Raw genomic sequence first — 18,025 nt, forward strand, 5'->3', positions numbered from 1 at the left:
CCCTGTAAAGTTCTCATCAACATCATCATTATCATCATAAAGGTTTTTTATAATTTTTTATTATAATTTAAACCCTTTCTCCTTCTCCCTTATCATCATCGTCACTCATATTTTTACCTTCTACAGTTCTGCAACATATGATGTCTGATCTAAATGCTGTAGGTGTAGTGTAGCTAATTACTTATAGCTCAATGAGTTGGCTATTATATTGTTATTTGTATCATTCCAACAGTTGAAAGTTATTGGTAATTGATTTATCAATGTCTACCAGTGCCCATGGTGGGACTATTATTCACAACTATATTTCATGCACCATTATTTCAAATCAAACCAAAGATTCCTGACAAAGGTTTGCTATTAGTCACAGATCAAAACACCCAATGGAGTTCGCTCAAAGGAATTGCATTATACTTTTTATTCATTCAACATAGAGTTTGCGGAAGGAGTAAAATGAAGGACTTACGAAGGTTACAAATTCATTGAATGTCTTGGTTCATTTTTTGTGTTGCCTGAATTTATCCCTTTTCATGATGAAAACTTTATTCTATTATTTGGTTCTCTAAAATGGAGAAACAAATAGAATCACATGAAGTGGAGTTTTCTTAAAATAGAAAACTCTCAAAGACACAGTTGAATTATTTCGCTGAACCAAACCAAAACAGTCGTAATATCCATTGCACTGCATCAATGAGCATAGCCTGTGAATCGGATTGCTTGGTCTCAATTATTGGCAGAGAACGACATCCTTGTGGAAACTCCTTTCTGTTTCAAAATATGCCTTTCTCCTGTCAAAGCTTAAAATACATAATTTGATAAATAATTGTGATATATAAAGTATACATTAAATAGGTTTATTTCATAAAATTCATTATATATATATATAGTTTCTAGACATATTCAAAAGTTACAATAATACCAAATACTTGCTTACTGTATAAACTTTAACAACATGCAAGATGTAAAGTTGTTAAGCTAATTTGCTTATTAAAAACATTATTTTAGGATTTTTATTTTCTTATTCTTTTTTGTTTCCTCTTCTATCTAAATAAAAAAGCATCGTAACGAGAATAAATAAGAATTTAGTATAAATGAACAGATATTTCTGTAACTAATATTAATATACATGCATTGTCTGAAACAAATATGTATTTATGTACATTAAATATAAATTGTCACATACGTTAAAAGTTTAACAATGTAATTTTCCAATGAATTTTAAATTTAACACTTTGTGGAATATAAGTTTTTACAGCAGTTTAAATTGAAGAGATAAAGACAAAAATAAAATTATGGATTTTTTTTGTATTTTGTTTTAATTGATTAAAAACGAAAACTAAAAGCATATTGAGTGTCTGAAAATGTGTTTTACTTTCACAAGTATCGAAGAAACTGAATAAAGTAGTGCAGTAGGGATTTGACGCCGTTAGGAAGAGTCATTTACGTACCATTGAGAAATGCACACATAAAGGACGGTGTCAGTTAGTCAACTCTCGTTGTTTAGCGAACTCACTCACCTGTCAACATTATCTCCGTACACCACTCACATCAACCTTATGCTACCAGTAATTCTTCAATTCAAAAATATAATATCACTTTTCGAGATTGCTTCATAATTTTTTTATTTCCATTGCAATTCATAATATAAGTATATCTTAATCCAAAGTTATCACTTTTAATTAAATTTAGGAAAATGATACTTGAACAACTATTTTTAACAACATTTAGACACGTGCACAGGTGTCAAAATCTGAGTGGTCCAGTTGGAAAAATTAAATGAAAATGGACCACTCAGATTTTGACACGTGTGCGCGTGTCTAAATGTTGTCAAAAATGGTTGTTCAAGTGTCATTTTCCTTAAATTTAACCGTCAACATAATTTTAAACTATGATTTTAATTTTAAAATAATGCTAAAGTGAGATAATATACAAAGAAAGAAATATACAATAGGAAAAGTGAGCTTAGATTCACAAAAAGAAAAGTTGGAAAATTGAGAAAATGTCTTGGTGAAAAGCTTTTTATATAAACATGAGCTAAAAATCATGAAAAAAATGTAATATCACAAATCATGCTAAAAGGAAAGAAAAAAAAAACAAATATAATTGATTATTTTTATATGAAATTTATTTTTATAATTTCTTTTAGGATAATTTGTTTCACGCATGTCATTCACCTCGTTTCTCTCTCATAGTTTTTACATGCATACATTCTCTTAACTTGATATACTAATTACTGAATATTAAATTAATTACAAATTTAGTCAAAATTCCTTTAGGGTTTGTTCTTTTGAGTCGATTTGAGAGGATTTGAAGGTAATTTTTTTTGTCGTTTTTTTGAGCGAATTTGGAGGTAAATGAGAGTGAATTTGAAAATATTTTTTTTTAATTTGTCACGTCAATACAATTCTATACTAATTCTCACAAATTTTATTTTCAAATTCACTCTCATTTACCTCCAAATTCACTCAAAAAAACGACAACAAAAATTATCTTCAAATCCTCTTAGATCCCCTCAAATCCATTCCCTCAAATCCACTCAAAAAAAACAAGGCCTTAGTTTTTCAACTGGTCTACCGTCTTTTTCCAATATAAATTATGTTGAATTGATTATTTTCATCAACATGTAACAATATTATTGAAACAATAACTTTAAAATTTTCTATAGAGTCTATTTTTAAAATCATAAAATTTGAAAAGACTATTAAAACAAAGGACACTTAGATTACAATACATTCACTATACGATTTGAAATAAAAAGGGGACTATTTTAAAACATTAAGATAAGAACATGATAAAATGTGTATTCCAAAATTTTGTGAATACAAAATTTAAAAATAAATAAACGCGTATTCAAAATAATAGATCTTAAATTTTTTATTTTAAATGAATAATTTTCTTTTCAATATTTCAGTATAAATTAATATTTTAATCATATTGTCTTTGCCGCATTGATGAAATGAAGAAAATATAACTCGTTCCGTTGATATCCATTTAACCGTTTCTATGTTTTAAGATTTTTTTTTAAAAACTTGATTGTGTATTAAATTATTGATTAGAAGAAAATAAACAAAGAAGAGTACACTACACTAATATGAAAATAAAAATCACATATTTATTGATGAAAATCAACTCGTAAGAACTTTGGTTTTATTATTTACATTAACTATTAATAAAGTTTAAAAAGCAAAAAATGAAAAACATTTTTATAAATAATATGACAACCAGTTTTACTTTATGTTGACAGCTCATTGACTAACTAGTAGCCAATCTCATCTTACAATCTAAAAGACTAATTAGTTAAAAATCTTAATCCGACACACTTTTTTTCTATAAGTTGACGAATTAGTTTGTCACTCCTATATAAAATTCACCTAACCTTTTCACATGTTTTTACACTTTTGTAAAATTATTAATTATGAAAAAAGATTTTTAAATTAATGATTACGATGAGATTGTTTTGAAATGACAAAAGTCACACAAAGAAGATAATAAATTATGGTAACTTGTGTTTTCATGATATTCATAAAATGAACCTTGAAACAAATATGTTTGTTTTCTTTCCCTCTTATCTTCAACATTTTCACATGTTCAATCTCAAATTTCATGAGCATTTAGTGGCTGTCCACGTTATTGATTGTTTCCTTTATTAATAATTGATTGAGATTAGATGTGCGTTAGTGAAAATTTATTTTAATTTTTGCTACTGCTTATGAGTTAGCTTTTGGTCAAGTAAATATTTCCTGTTTAAAACAGACTTTATTAATATATATATATATATATATATATATAATATATATATATATATATATATATTAATATTAGTTGTGGATACATATTTAATTAGATGATAATAAATCATTAAAAAAATATCAACTTTGTGTATTCAAGATTTTTGACGATCATAATTTTTTTAATGATGAACATTAATATTATAATTTAAAAAAAAGTTAAATATGTTTTTATTTTTTAAATTTGGATGAGAAATTAGAATTCAATACAAGTTCTAAATTTTCATATATTTTTGTTTTCAATTTCAAACAAATAAATCCTTTTAATTCATTTGTGTTAACTTTGTTTTATGTGCTAAATAATGTTTTAGGTTGATAATTAAGTTGGAACAAATTAAATGATGCAAACAACTTAATTTAAAATGTTAAAAAAATTACGAAATTGAATAAGTTTGAATGTATTTAAAATATAGGCAAATTTCAATTTTGCATTCAAATTTAGAGATTACAAACCTATTTAACCTATAAATAATAATTTGTTATATATCATATATATATATATATATATATATATATATATATTATTTATTAAATAAATTAAATTTTCATTTGAAAAAGAATAGGTATTTAGAAGTACTATATTATTAATCCATATTTTTTATGAGATTAAAAGTAATTTGTTTAAATATGAAAAATAATATCGTTAAAGTTAATTTAAAAGTATTTTCATAAATATTTAATAAAAATGTTAATTTAATATGAATATCACTGAAATATTATTAATGTAAATAATAAATTTGGTTTTAAAATGGAGAAATTAAATTGAAACAGAATAACAATGACGTGTGATTGATGGTGTCACATATCATTCCATAGACTTGACTTGTGGTAACGCATTTTTTTATTTGCAAAATAAATACAAAAATTAAAGTAAATAAATGAATAAATTTTTTAGAAAAAGAAAAAGACTATAAACATACACATTACATGTCTGTAATGTTATTGATATAATGCTAACAAAATAAGTTTTTGAATAATTGGACTTAATTACAGGAAAAATGGAAAAGGAAACCAAATTAAAAATTTTCATCCAAAATTGGGTCCAAATGTCTAAACAAGTTAAAATCTTAAGAATATGTGATGCAATTATGATTACTTACAATCTATTTGAAAATTTGCCAAAAGATAAAAGACCCACCAACGCTAAATTACTTTTATTTATTTTTTAAAATTGAGTTATATTTAACTATTCATGAATTATAATCATGATTCAGGAGGCAAAAATATGTCTCGATATTTATTGATAAAAATAACCGCTGTTATTTTTTTTCCCTTATTGCTCTAGTGATTAAGCATAACATTGACAAATCTTCCATTGAACATGTGATGCAATTCCTAGCTATAGTGACTGAAATGTTCAAACCATAATTGTCCTACACGGCACTGTTTTCAGCATACATGGTGTCTTAGAAATTCTAGTTGTTTTAAAAATAATAAGGTGAAATATGATGAAAAATAGAATCTACCGGTGCCAATTTTGCTGGAAATGTTTGAATGGATGAACCAGACTCATCTAATAAGTGATTAATGTTTTTACAAGCATGAATATTAAACTTTGAAGATAAAAAACTGTTGAATGAAAATGGATTTTGGTTTAAAATATAGGTAGGTATATAGAAAGCATAAAAATGAACAAGTTGGCATGTTATGTATCCGTTCCTTAAGCAAGTCTCATGATCATTTAGAGAACAGAAGGCTATGAGGCTACTTTGTTAACAGCCAAAATAGCATATTATAATGCACTTTAGATTCATTGACCTTTATCCCTCATCACAGATTCATTCAAATCATTCACTGTACATCACACAATTTCATCATTTTTTAAACGTTTTAGTTATTCAAACTTCTCTCACTCACCATTAAATCCTATCCTTTCCAACGTCACCACCAAACCTACCTCCACCTCTTTTTACGACTTCATATATAGTACTACATTATTTATCAATTTGAAAACTTCGTCTGAATAATGTACTTAATAAATATTTGCATTATAAAGCTGAGAAAACAAGGCCTATTGAAACCTAATATGAAGTTAAATAAGTTGGGGATCATAGGTTAGGATGATTTTGAATTGATAGAAAAATAAGAAAGCAAAAATTCCAAATTTCAATGCAGCTGAGATAATAAGACATGTTGTGGTAGCTAGTTTGATGGTCCTCATCATAATGGTAATGTGAAGGTGGGAGCACAGATGTTGGTACAACGTTTTTCAACGTTTTTATCTTTGATTTTTCATACAATACAAGACATATCACGAGTACACCAAGTTTTAAAATCTGAAGAGAATTAAAGAAACCTCTTTCCCCGAGAAATTTGGACAGCCCCATAAGGATACGACTGACCCACCACAGCACAAGGGCCTCCATATTATTTATTTACTTTCTCTTTTTCAAGACCAAGATTTTATTTTAAATTTGGAGTTAAACGTCATTGAAAGTTTGAATAAACTTCTCTGCCATCCCAGTAAGTAGCACTGAGAGAGGATCAAGCATGTTGCCACCCCTTAAGGGTTTTTTATTGTTTTTTTTCTCAGAGACAATTGGGAACACGAAATCTACTTGCTTTTATTTACTCCATCTCTGATATGTTATTAAATTTGACTAATTTACAGTGTTGTTTTGTTAGAACTTGTTGAAAACATTTTGGCAGCATTAGGAGTCTAAGAAGATTGGTTGAATGAATGAATAATAAGAATCCAATCATCCACGACATGGTTGCCGTGTGAGATCCGTTCACAAACGACAGAGTCACCAATGATAGGACTCAACAAATTGCTTGACCTGACATGTCTATGCACCAAACACACATAAACTAATTATAATCATAATAACATTAATTTAGAATCGTCTTCTTCCCTTCATCCTTTCTTTATTTTCCATTAGAACGCACATGATTAGCGGTTAGTGCTGTTAAATTGATATTCCCACCACAGACTACCATTTAAATATTACTATAGTATATACTAATTTGCACTCACATGCAGAAGATGGATAGAGAGCAACAGCAGAATTAATACCACAAATCTAATCATTTTATATTTTATGCAGAATGAGAGGCTTCTCTTTAGGACGGCGAATGCTGTGATTGTGTGACCACCATAATTGGGGCACATGCCATCACCCATTAGTGTTAGGATCCCCACCAACCAATTTTAATAAATCCCACACTGCATATAATGTAACATTCTAACAATTATCATACACGACATCACCATGAATTATATAAGAATGTTGTGTATATATAGTTTATAAAGCATATATAACAACAATTCTCAATAATCAAACACATTATTCTGGTTCCTACTTTCTACCCTTTTCATCATTCACTACGTTATGGGATGTGCAATTAAGAAATGAATCACTTATGAATGAGAAAGTCCAGATATGGTGGTGTCAAGTTGCTCTCAAGCATTTATATGTGTGACAGTATTTCTGTCCTATATACCATAATGATGTAAACAAGGAACTGTTTTCTCATCAAAGTTCAAACTACACCACGGTTGATTCAATCCCTACTAATTATGCCACATCAAAACGATGCATGTGTATAGAATGTTTGTATGGCTCTTTAATTTCTGATAATGATCACAACGTATCACAAGTGACACATGCCTTCTACAGTAGTGGCAGCTGAAGAAACACGTGGAGTCATTATTGAAGGACTAAAGGTACTAGAGAAAGAGAGATTTCGAGCCTTAGCTTAATTTACGCTTGGTGTTACGTAAAGCTGTAATGGCAATGTGGCTGCATGAGGTACATACACCAATGAAATATCAAATATACGTTTTGATGAATGTATATATATATATATAATATGTTTCTGTATGAATGATATTCTGATCCTAGAGAGAACAATACCTGAAGGGTCCAATGTTTTTTCAATTATTGTGACTTTGTTTAAGAAAAAGGTTGAAATTTTCTCAAGAGTGGGAATGGTAAATGAAGGAACATCACAGATTTTCAGCTCCTCTGTTAGATTTTTTTTCTTCTTAAATGACATTGAAATGAGGCTAGGATTTCAGAACTTGATTGAAAGAGATTGATGAAGCAACCTAACAAGTTTCCTTGTTGTCCTTTTGCACAGTTGCTTTTGATTCAGAAACATTATCGTCTTGTCATTTGAAACATGGACAAAAAAATGGGCATGCTATTGCCTACTGGGGTGTAGATATGATAACGTAACAATTGTTGCTAAGCACATGTATAATTTGTCGCCAGTAGATAAATAATTAGCAGTGACTCGAAAGGAAGATACAACCATTTCAAACCTATGGGGCCATTGTTCCTCAAATGAGAAGGTAAATGTCACGTACCAGATAAGCTGTTTCATCACCATTTCTCCTTCTGTCATTCTAATGTGAGGACTTATGCAGAACTTAAACAAATATATTCCATTAACATATAACTTTATCTAACCAAAATACATATATTTGGTGAATAATGCTATTTTATATTACCAAAAAATGGAAGCTCAACTTTAAAACAAAATTAAAATTAGAGAAAACTAAAAATACATGAACTCCGAGAGATATGTTTGTGTTTATAATCTACGTATTATTTTCAATAGTGCTCACTTGCTTATTTACACAAGTCCACTTTTTATCCTTTTCTTTCTTACTAAAGTATTTGATTTCATAAAAAAATATAGAAGAATACAAATTAACTAACGTAAAACTATAAATATAACCATTTTACATCTATAGACTAGTTCAAAAATTAACTTTTCTAAATAATTTTTTTTAGTAAATTAAGTGTTAGTTGTTTTTTTACTGAATCAACTATAATGCATGAACAAGTGTCGTATCCACATCTCTAATATGTCACCGACTTGCAATAAATTTGTAAAACAAATAATAACTAATATATTGTCTTCTTCAACTCTACTTCTATTGATTTAATAGACATTAATGCATTTATTTAGTATCATTAAAAGTTCATAACTCATTCTAAATCAATTTATTGAATTTAGAAAACAAGAATTTCAATATAGAATCCTCAAATAACTATGATTAAGTCTTTACTTTAAGTGTAAGACTTGATTAAACTAAAACATTCAAATCCATTCCTATCATTCAAATATATTAGATAATTTGATTATACTTCTTTATATTTAAGATTAGTTTTTCAATTCTCTCTAAATCAATTAAATAAGATGAGTAATCAATTTTTCCAAATATTCAAATACAAACTAAATCATTAATATTGAATAAAAGACTTTATATTTGAAAGGATTTTATTTGGACTCAACTCCTTATCTTGGTATAAGCTTCTCAGATTCAATTAATTTAGTTTCTCTTCATGGAGTCCTTAGCTCCACCCCAAGTCATGCTTAACTGTGACGATTAAATTTTTAATCTTGCTTAACCATTTTTAAAGTTAAGCTACTAATTTTGAACCAATAATTAATATTATTTATTCTCACTCCAATAAGATCATAGTCCTTTCCCACATGAAATTAAGTAGTGGATGTGTTTTTTCCTGCGGGTTTAGGATGGTGGGGGAGGTTATGAATTTGCATTCTATTATATGATGATTGAAATTTAAGGTTTTATATCAGTGCCAACTGGCATTATATTATTCCTTGCAACAATTTATATGAGGATTTATCAAAATCATAGTGCTTCTTTTTTATCAAAATCACACAATCTATCTCTTTCCAAACAGGCTCTATATATAGTGCTGTTATTAAATCACATATGGTGCTTTTGAATAAATGGAACTAGGTAATATATTTTGTCACTAAGTCCACACTATTAATAAAATCAAAGTAGGAATATGAACATTGTTTACCACTGAATTGCTCACTTTCTATGGTTCTCAAGCATCTTCAAACTTCTTTTTCCTTTTTTTTCCTGTTTTTCTCAGCATATTGAACTCCTAATATTCAAATAATCACTGCTGCTGCCATAGGACTTCAATACCTCAGTTATCATTGTCTACTTTTTCTTAGATATGAAGTTACAACCTTAATGACTATGACACTGTGTCACCATCCAAAAATTATAAAGATTGGCTCTACAATGCTTGCTTATTTATCAGAGCTAGGTTAATCAAACTGGTGGTTACTTGCCCTTGTCACCGCGGCAAGGAAGGAAATCTGATCTTACAATCTTGAACATGATCATGTGCATTTGGATTATTGCTTTTCCTTTTAATATTCTTTTTCACCTAATGAGCAAGTGGCATGCTAGCTTTTTCTATATATACACACATGTACAGTGAAGACAAATAAAAAAAAAATTAAACCTAAAATCTGGTATAGTGCATTTAGATAAACCTAAAATTTCTATATATACACACATATCTAAACCCTGATTATAGTGCATTTAGATAACACAAAAAAATATTAAGGTGATATCCTGAAACAAACGAAGCAACTATGAGTTGCTTTGTCTTCATCATTAAAAAATAAATAATGCTATCTTATCTTGAATCTAATCCAAAAACAGTGACAGATTTGGAGAGGTAACATGCTGGGGGACTATATTAAAACAGGGTTAAATAATCATAACAAGAAACTTACTAGTGTAACTTTATATCACATAAGGGTAAGAATATTCGAAACAAGTGACATCTAACTTCAATAAATCTATAATGGATACCAAACCTTACCACTACAGCTTTTCTCCACTATTAGGTAATGATTACACTTAATCCTTCCAACACTACTAATTTCCTTTTGAGATTCTGGATTTGGATTATTATATCTCTCTCTTAGACACTACTCCAATCTCCCAAAACAACAAAAATCAAGTTCAGTGAAAAAGGGGTATCTGGTTTTAACCAACCCAGTAACTTCAACTATAGAGAAATCAACCATTAAAGGAAATTTTTTTTACTCAAACCACAAAGTTGGGCGGTTTGACATACACTGAATTGTACCTATCTACCATTTTCTTCACGATTCAAGCTAACTCTAACAGGCTATGCGCACTAAGGTTTTAGCTTTATCATACATATGTTATGTTTCCTTTAGAGGAAACGCCATCATATTAGCATATGCCATTTAGCAGAGCATGATTAAATTCAAATGAACATTATAATCCATAGAATCTGGAAGAAATGACAAACTACCATAAGTGTACTTCTATTAATTATTTAATGCTTTTGGTCAATAATTATTCTTGCACTAACCTGGGAATATTATTACTAACAATGCTTAAACTAATAAATCATAAGATATGATCAATATTGACAACCATAAAGTTCAACGGTACTAATCAGAAGTCAAAAGAAGCTGATAAAATGAAGTTATGTATATGTACGTATATATATATATGTCTTGCAATAAGATGCAAAAACCTGCCTAAAGGTGGCAGTGCTCACCAACTCTAAATAAGACTGCTGCTTCTATTGCTAGAATCATCTTTAAAACAAAATAATGAAAGATGTGTAATAGGATTTGATTAGAATCATACCTTAAATCTATTTTCCCTATAAAAAAAGAAGCACAATTATTGCATCAACATATTTTTAGTTTTTATAGCATTTTCCTCGTTTTGCGTGGCTTGTCATGTTTGACCATATATCAAATTATCTCAGGTAAAGACAGAATTTTGACTATAACATTCATAGAGATCGATTTATTGTGTAAAGAATAATATATCAGGATTGCCGTTTTCGTAATAAAGAATGAAAATTATGCCACCCACTATCAATACAAAGTTTGAATTTTTCAATATTTTGGATAAATGTTTTTCTACTTTTGCCTCCCTTTCCAAATGCTCGCTAAATTAGTTTTCAAAAAACCATTCACTATGATTCTTTCAATAGACAACTAAAGATAATGAGAAACAAAAAAAAATTATGCCATCAAACCATTCAAGGAATGAACTCTCAACACCATTCAATGAATTCGATTAAGCAATTTGATTACCACCAAAGCATTGATGAGATTCTGGTTTCAAAATGAAAATCTGCAGTCATGATATATGGCAATTGGAAAACATCAACAGATGAAAACAGAAATTTCCTAGTGACCTCTGAAACTTTATCATTCAAATACAGACAAGCATAAATCCATTGCACATCTCCTTAAAGTATCGATATAAGCCCAGATCAGCTAAATTCTAGATCTGTTAAGCAACAACATTTAACTTAACGTTAGATTGTATTCTGGCCCAATATTTTAGACTGGAATTCTCAACAAGCACTGATTGTAATCTCCTAAATAACACAACGGAAAAAAAAAAACAGAAGATATCTTTGATTCTTAATGTCCCTCCGTTAATTGAATACATTATGTTCTTAGAGAAACCGTGTTAATGAAAGCTAGAAAGGTCACAGATCATATTCCGTGTTAAGGTAGATAACTAGAAGGAAGAATGAGCGATGAAGAGAAGAAAAATTAGAAGAAACTAGTATAATGTGAGTAAAGTGAAAAAATAAATAAAATTCGGTATAAGGATAAAGTAAACAGTTGAGCAGCATAATTATGTTGATGGTAATCATAGACCGAGATAGAGTAAACTACATTGCTCAAATCAAATGACAAAGCACAATATAGATTACTTAAACATGCAATGTCATTCCAGTAGGTGAAACTCAAATTTTCATTTTATTTGCTATCTTAAAACCTGCTGTTAATAGGAATCATAACATTATATCCTTTTAGCACCAAAATCAATATTTTGCAAATGCTATACGACACCAGGTTAAAAACTTCAATTTTTTTTTCTCAATTTTGTAGATGTTATTTTCTAATAGGACCACGAAATACCTGTGTTTTATGCTGATTGACTATTATTGACAACATAACTGATTGCACCGATAATCAATGTATGTTAACAAAAACACTCACATTGTGAATAAGATTATTTACATATCAACAAAACACTACAAATTATAAGAATTACATTTGGCTTTTCATCTCCAAGTCATAATCTTTCTAATTATTACAAAACATAATATTATAATGACCATTAACATTCAAAGTATAACACACTAAGACTAGTACAAAAATCGTGTACAACGTCGAATATTTTAGGCTTTTAACGACGAAATCGCGAACGATGTCATATCAGGAGACGTTAAATTTACGTCGAATTTAAAAAATTCGACGAATTTGATCAATATTCGACGATAAACTTAACGTCGAATTGAATTCAATATTGGACGTTAATAAGTTGTTTTTGTTTTTTTTAATTAATTGTAATCCTTTTTTACAACTCTACGAGACCTGAAAAGTAGAAAAATAACAAATTTCAGTCTTTGGTATTTTATAAAGCATGAACTATGAACGTGCAGTATCAACAATAAACAATAATAACCAACATCAAACAACAACAATAAACAAGTTCAATCAAACAACAACAACAAACAAGTTCAACTAAACAACAACCACAAACAAGTTCAACAAAAAAAACAACAAACAAGTTCTTCAAAATGAAAATGAAAACTAACCTTCAAAAGGTGGGTTCGTCAGAATAAAGTTTCGTCACAGTAAGAGAAAATAGAATGCGCCTACGAAGGACAAGGGCGCAAAAATAATCGGTTCAAACAAACAAAAATCATACATAAAGTAATTAATTAACATGCATTTGTATCAAATGAAAGAAAGATTACATGTGATGCTCGTCAAACTTCGTTCGAAAAAAGTTTGAGAAAAGAAAAAGGGTATCACGCGCTAAGATAAAGGGAACGAATTTTCAATCTCCCGCTCAAATTTTTATTGAATTCACTAACCTTTTGACGTCGAATTTAAAAGTCATTCGGCATTTTATATCCTTTTACGTCGAATTACAATTATAAACGACGTTTAATAATTGCATTTATTTACAAAAATGTCACCGCTCATTTTTAACGTTGGTAATTCAGTGGTTAGACGTTAAACACGTGACGTTATAAGTTGTTTTTGTACTAGTGCAAATTCCTAATAACTTTTGATCTCCTAAAACATAACTCATCATTTAAGTTTATCTTAACAAAACTCTCCGTAAATTTAAATACATATTTCATCCTTCATTGTAAACAAATTTGCAATTTGATCTTGACTTCCCACGTGCACCATCTCCACATTGCCTTCCTTCACTTATTCTCTAATGTGAAATGAAATTTCATATCAATGTGCTTGCTCCTCTTATGGTTGACAGGATTCTCTGCCAACTCACTATATGACTTGTTATCTACACGAATTATAGTCCTTCCTCCTTGTTTCATCTCTAGTTTTCTTAGAAGATTTCTATATACTCAATGATGTTGCAACATACTTAGCTTCACATGTAAACAATGTCATTATAAGTTGCTTCTTTGAGAGCCAAGTAAACGTCGTGTTGCTAATGAAGAATACATAGCCAAATGTGCTTGTCAAGTCATCTACATCTCCTTACCAATCATTGTTTGAGTACCCTACTAGTCGGTAGTTGTCCAACTTAGTTTAGTATAAGCCGAGTGATATTGTTCCCCGCACATACCTTAGTATCCTTTTCAGTGCTTTCCAATGTGTGTAGCACGACTCCTCCATATACCAACTACTATTCTAATGCTTAGTAGTAAGTCTGACATTGTACTTGTCAAGTAACGAAGATTTCCAACCATACTTCGACACTTGCTGGCATCTACTTAGTCTCCACCATTGAACTTTGAGAGTTTTGTACCCGATTGCAACTTGTCATCTTGAACTTGTTTAAGATCTCTTCGGCATACCTATCTTGAGACACAAAAATGCCAGTTTCAAGTTGTTTGACTCCCAATCCGAGGAAGTACTTCATGTGTCAGAAGTCGATCATTTCAAATACTTTCTCCATGACACTTTTGAACTCCTTAATCATCTATGCATTACTTTTAATGAAAATAAGATCATCAACATAAAAAGCAATGAATATCACATTATCTTCATGTTTCTTTATATATAGGGTATGTTATGTAGAAAATAACATGACAAACACTATGGTAGGACTCTACAATTCACTGTGATTATTTTCATTGAACATTGACACCCTTTAAATAGGTGCAAAGAGAGCTTTGAACCAAGTTCAAAGAATAAAAACTTAAAACAAAATATCAATTGACTCAAAATAAAAAAAATATTTAATCTATATCTACTTATATCAACAAAAAAAATAATATTGCACCTAAATAAATGAAAAACTAAAACTATCCATCCCTATTTAATCTTTATCACAATCAAACTAAATATTACTATACCCAAACTAATGAATAAGGCTAAAAAAAATTACTAATAAACCCCTTAGATTTAAGTTTATCCTAACAAAACTCTCCCATAAACTTAAATCTTTCCATCCTTCATTCTTGCACTCCAACTTTCCATCATCATCCCGCATCAAGCTTCCTTCTTTCAACCAAAAATTTGGATTCTTCATTTTGTTCATGTTCGCCGTGTTGTTTGTCACCTTAGCCGAACTCTCTAATGCTTTGGCCAACTTGTTCTTTGTTCTGTGCAACTTCTCAGTAACCTCGACCAACTCATTTCTAACTTTAGGCGACTTCTCAATAATCTTAGCTGAATTCTTCATCTTGTTTGAAACTTTACTTATAATATTTTTTCCTATCTCAGAATCTGAGTTTCTTATACCTTGGTTCTTCTCAACATCTTCATCTTCCTCTTTCCTGTTTTCATTTGGTTCAAGAACATTAGATGTTTCTTCCTTCTTTTCAATCACCTTCTTTATTTCCTTAAGCTCAGTCCTCTGTTTATTCATAATCTCATTAGCTTCATCTAGAAGTCTCCTTATCCGCTAAATCTCTTCATCTTTTTGTCTAAGTTTCTTCTTTAGGTTTGCCTTCTCCACATCTTTCGCTCCATTTACTGAGCTTACTTCATCCATTGTTGGGACCAAACTCTCCATGTCCACACTCTCTGCAAAGCTTTGTAAGTTATCCAAAAATCCCAGCAAGTTGGTCGGGCTTGTCACATACTCACCCGAGATCCCTTCATACTGCTCTGAGTTATGTAGAGGCACCACCAAGCTAATCTGGTTGTTCTCAAGTTCAATCGGGCTAATTAGTCTCCATACAGAAACATCTAGACTCTCAAATATATAGATCGAGCTTCCTACTGATCTCTTCTCAGTATCCGACATGTTCTTCACCATAGACCCTAGGTTGAACTCCACAGCCAGTCTCATGCTCGGCAGGTTAACATCCGAGCTCTTTGCCATCAACAAGATTCCATACTCTTCCTCTGCATCTTCAGTAAGGAGATTTGTCTTCCTCATTGTCTTAGTTTGGCAATAGTTTGTAATGTGGCCAACGTTACCACAGTTGTATCATTTACTTGATCGACACTCATTTTCTGCAACCCGGTTAAGAGGCATCTCTTCTCCGTTCATTCTGAGTTAGTTATTCATCTTCTATACTCAAGCTATAAACTTGGCAAATCCCTCCTCTTCATCCATCTCCACATGTTTTAATTCTCTTCTGAGAGCTTGTACTTAGACCTTCCTCACGTGAATATCTCCTTTGTACGCCACCTCCAAAATTTTTCAGGCTTCTTTTGCTGACTTCGAATTAACTATTTTCTCGAACACCGATTTATTCACTGCATTGTATAGAAAGTACAAAGTTAATATGTATTTCACTCGTGTCTTTTTCAATGCAGCAATCTTGGTCACTGTCGAATGTTCATCCTTTGTAGGTTCATTATACCCATCCTCCACTATGTCCCATACATCTTGGGATTCAAGAAGAACCTTCATCATCTGTAGACACCAATTGTGTAATTGATCTTTTTCGACAAGTGTGGCATACTCATTCCGTTGACTACCTTTGACATCTGTCCCACAAAACACTTAAGCACTCACTGTTTTCCTTACGGTGTTTGACTTTCCTCTCTCTCTTCTTTTTTTTCTCTCGGTACTCAGAGCATATAAAGCTTTGGTACCAATTTGTAGAAAATAACGTGACACACACTATGATAGGACTCTTAAATGCACTGTGGTTATTTCATTGAACCTTGTCACCCTTTAAATATGTGTAAATAGGGCCTTAGATACAAAGAATAAAACTAAAAACGAAATATCAACTGACTCAAAATGAGAAACTACTTAATCTATCTCTATCTTATATCAACAAAATAAAATAATATTACACCTAAATAAATGGAAAATTAAAACTATTTATCCATATTTTATCTCTATGAAAATCAAACTAAATATTACTAGACTCAAACTAATAAAATAAGACTCAAACAAAATTACTAATAAACCCCTTAGATTTAAGTTTATTCTAACATATTCATATGGACACTCTTCACATCTATTCTTCTTGAATTAAGTGTCAATGAGATGATTTCATGCTTGAAGAGCTTGTTTCAATCTATATAGTGTCTTCTTCAACCCCAACACTTTCTTTTCTTCTCCTATTCTCATACACTTGAGTGGTTGTTAATATAAACTTCTTCCTTCAAGACTCCATTCAAGAACGTCGACTTCACGTCCAATTGAAATATCAGCCACATGTGTTGAGTTGCTAATGAGTAGCCAAAGAGTTTCCATTCTTGTGGCTGGCGCAAACACCTCAGCATAGTCTATCCCCCCTTCTGTTTGTAGCCCCTTGGTACAAATTGGGCTTTGTGTCGCTCTATCTCACCTTGAGGGTCATCTTCTTTTTGTATACGCATTTTACACCTATGGGTCGAGCTCTTTTAAGAGGTTGGATAACTTCGATGTGTCATTGCACTTTATCATACTTATCTCCTCATCCATTGATATACACCACTTCTCTTAATTCTTTGAATTTGCCAAAAGACAAAGAATATGTACCTCTTTAATAGACTCATACATATCTTGCAAGGTTCACATTCTAGGCCGTCATGGTTCATATTTGTCATCGCTCTCTGAATTTGTTATAACTGGTGGTAAAACAATTGTCCTGCTAGTACTTTCATCGATCTCTTCTCCTGAGTTGTTGCATCTCCATTCACTTTCTTTATCTACTCAGATATCATGACTTGTTACCACCTTTTGGTTTATTATGTTAAAAAACTTGTAAGTTTTAACATTCTCATCATACCCAATAAACACAAATTTCTTTTGTCTTCAATTTTTGTCCTTTGTTGAACCGATACATGACCATATGCCATGCTACCAAATACCTTGAGATAAGATACACTCGACTTCTGTTCATACTTATTCTGCACATATTCTTCCCTTTTAGCATTATTCGAATCATATCTAGAATTGTTAGGTTCTTCCTCTCAATTATCCCATTTTGTTGTAGCGAGTAGGGTGTTTTTAAGAGTTTTCTTATGTCGTGCTCCTCATAGTACTTCATGAACATGGC

Source organism: Vigna umbellata, chromosome 7 (genome assembly GCF_029865625.1).
Source record: "Vigna umbellata cultivar VRB3 chromosome 7, Vumbellata_1.0, whole genome shotgun sequence".
NCBI classification, from domain to species: domain Eukaryota; kingdom Viridiplantae; phylum Streptophyta; class Magnoliopsida; order Fabales; family Fabaceae; genus Vigna; species Vigna umbellata.